Source organism: Apaloderma vittatum, unplaced genomic scaffold (assembly GCF_000703405.1).
Source record: "Apaloderma vittatum isolate BGI_N311 unplaced genomic scaffold, ASM70340v1 scaffold31874, whole genome shotgun sequence".
Taxonomy (NCBI): domain Eukaryota; kingdom Metazoa; phylum Chordata; class Aves; order Trogoniformes; family Trogonidae; genus Apaloderma; species Apaloderma vittatum.
This window is the reverse complement of record NW_009713791.1, coordinates 4534-8053: the sequence shown is the minus strand read 5'-3', so window position 1 is coordinate 8053 and position 3520 is coordinate 4534.

Below are 3520 nucleotides of genomic sequence, written 5' to 3'. Positions count from 1 at the left end.
CGTGCCCTGTCCCTGCCACTCTGCTCGGCAAAACCACGATTCTGGAGGGGTTTTGCCTCCTGGAAAATGTTGCCGGGACCCGTAGGGCAGCCTGATGTGCGCCGTGCCAGCCAACCCCAGCAGTTTGGGCCGGCTGCAGGTGTTGGCGAGTTTTGGAAGGCTGGGGAGAGGGGGTTGGCCCACGGCGGCGGCGGCCGGGGGAGTGACTCAGAGGCGCTTTGGGGCTCTGTGGTTTTGCTTTCATGGTTTTGCTGTGACTTAGCGACTTGTTTTTTCGCTCCGTGGGAAGGCAGGTGCCAGCGTGCCTGGCAAAATCGATCTCAGCTATCCCGTTGGATCCCGGCCATCCCGTGTGATCCTATCTGGCTCCTGTGCTGGTTTGGGGTTGTTGCTTTTTCTTGTACCTGTTTCCATATCTGAACCCCAGGGGTGATGCAGGAGGTGGCATAGGATCCACAGCTCCCCTGGATGCAACACCCACCAGGAAAATCCCCCTCCAAAGGATTTCTCTGCTCCAAAACCCCCAAAAAAGATAAACCCAAACCTCTTGCTGCTGTTTCCTCAAAGGCACCTTCAACTCTCACTCCCTCTGCTCCCTGGCACCACAGTTTGGCAGAAAAAATGAAGCTGAGGTTTGTTTCCCTTTGTGTTGTGGGGTTTTTTTGCGTTCGTTTCTTTTGTCAAATTTTCTTCTGTAGCTACTTTTTCTTTTCATTGTGCCCCGACCCTCAGCCAAAGCTCTGTGGATCCGATGGTTTGCCTGTGTAGCTTTTGCCGCCCCTTCCCCACGCAGCCCTGAGCCCAGGTGCAACGCTTTCCATCCCTTTGGGTCTTCTGATTTTCTTTTTAGAGGGAAACTTGGATTTCTGACAATGATAAAATTTTACCAGGAAAAAAAAAAATCCCACAACCCTTTTCTGCAGAAAACTGGTTTTCCATAAAGCTTGCAGCCCCGTGCTAGAGAGTTTCAAGGCTTTCTGGGGAGCTGGGTTTTGAAGCTGAGCCAGCAAAGTGGCTTCTTCTAGGGAGATGTTAATGACTGCCAGCATATTTTCCATTTTCCTTGCAATACCGAGGGGGGAAGTAGGTGGGAGGGGAGCAGGACGAGTGTTTTCGGACCATATCTGCATCTGCCAGCCTTCCCCCTCCTCTTCCCTTGGGGGGTGATTTCTTCCAGGTCCCTCCAGGTAGGATATTGCTCACCGGATCACACTTTGCTGTAGAGCTTCAGAAAGAGGACCAAACATTTGATTTTTCTGGAGGCAATATCCCCACATTTAGGGGCTGATGCTAGTGCCAAGTCTGCCTCTGTGGAGCTCCAGTGTCTCCAGCCCTCCCTCTCCAGCTCCTGGGTTCATCTCAGGGCTTGCAATCCCCCCAAATTGGGAGTCCCAGCCAAACTGGCCAGGAAATATGTCGTTGCTTCCAGAAATATATAATTGAACCCTCGGGTTCCCTTGACGTACTACAATAAGCACCGTGCTCAGCCTCTTTTATGCTGCCACTGCAGGGAAGTGGCCACTGGTGTCTTGGGGGGGCTTTTGCTTCTCAAGTGAAAGCTACAGCTGAGGATGTGAAGGGGACGGTATTTTGATGTTTGTTCCCTGGCCCGCAGGCCCTTGTCTTTGTCAGATAAAGACAGAACGTCGGCCGTCCCCACGGTGTCTCCTTTGGGCACGGCCAGCGGTGACTGAGTGTCTCACCACCGAAGCCACCACAGTGAAGCTGAGGTTAGGAGCTGGAAGGGTTAAAAGCCACCACAGGATGCTCTGGCTGGTGGCACCAAGGGACTGACCTCAGCCATGCTCCCTGGGATGCTGCAGGGTGCCCGATGTCACTAAACCCAGCTCCGGCATCGTAATCTTCTTTTTTCTTTTTAATAGCGTGAATTTGCAAAAGGCTGGTTAGTGCAGCCCCCATGTTACTCCCCCTCCCTGGGGCTGCTCCCCATGGCCTGACTCATCTCTGAACTCCAGCTGAATCACGGAGCTAAAACCTGCCCGTAACCCATTTTCGAGTTCATTTTCTTGAAACACACAAGAACCTTACTCCCGGCCACACTGAAATCACACAAACCAGAAACTAAGCATGGAAAGAACAAGGTGTGGGGGGGGGACACAAGCAAGGTGACAGTCACCCCCCTGCAGGAGGAGAGAGGAAGAAGGTTGGAGAACAGGCGAACATCCTGGCTGAGCTGTTCCCTGGGGACCAGGGATGGTTTCCATCACCCACGGGGCAGCCAACAACTTTTCCCACGAGGTCTGTGGGAAGGTCTCAGCTTATTTTTAGCCTGGCTGATGGTGCTGAGGGCAAAACCCAGAGAGTTTTCCCAGCTGGAAGAGCATCCAGGTCCTTGAGAATTTGAGGACACATCGACCAGAGGGTCTGATGAGCCTCCAACCTCCTGGGACAGTACATTTTGGTATCTGTATCTCATCTCCCTCCCTGTTCTAACGCCTTGTGGGGTTGGCTGTGAGCCCTGGGAAGCAAGACCTTTGCCAGCAATGGGAAAAAAAAAAAAGAAAAAGAAAAAATACAGCCTAAAAAAAGCTGCCTGAACCATTCCTGATGGGTGTAGCCATCCGTTTCAGGGAAAGTGAGAGCACCCACTGGCCGTGGGAAAATCTCCCCGGCATCTCAGTGGGGGGTGATGGAGACTTATAAACCCGAGACAAGGAGAGGCCGGTTAGGATGTCGGATGGATTCGATCTTGGTCTGAGGGGTGAGAGGGGAGCTCCCTCTGCGCTTGAAGGGGCTACAACTTGCCCTGGCTGATGGAATTTTATCTGCCCAGAGAACTCGCGTTATCACTGATGAAGATCTCATTCCTCCATAGGTGATTCCCTGAAACTGGGGAAGCAGAAGATGTTTTCTAAGCAGCAGAAACAAGGAAAAAACCCCAACAAGCCACAGGTTTTTTTTCTCACCCTGGGGCACTGGAGGAGACAGCAGCGGGTGAGTCAGCAGGAGCACGGCTGGGAATAGGGATTGAGCTCAAGGCTGCATTCTTTTTCTTAATTATTTTGCTCGTCGCCCCATTATTTTGGGAAACAAGTGACATTTGGGCCCATGCAGCCGGCACTTTTGGTGGTTTTTTTTTTTCCCTTAACCCCTTCCCAGGAAAACATACCCCGGCTCTGACGTTCACTCTCCCTGTCGCAGGCGTCGGCTCCGGAGGATGCGGGGAAGGAGCCGCGGTTCGGGTGAGTGTCTCCGTGGCTTCGGGGTGCTGAGACCCTCTGAGAGCATCGGCGACTGGGCCGGGCTGCTGGAAAGTAGTGGGGTTTTTTTGAAGAAGTTCCAGTAAACGAAAGCGGGGCTGCCCTGTCACAGGGAGCCACGTAACGAGGCGTTGTTTTCTGCTGGGATTTTTTTTTTTTTCTTTTTTGATAACTCGGTGCCTGTTTGATGAAGAAGAAGAAACGAAAAACCCCGCGGAGGGGTGGGAGGAGCCGCACCTCGCGTGGGCTCCCCGGCCGAAAATGAAATGAGTCAGCAGCGAGCGCGCCGGCTGCGGGGG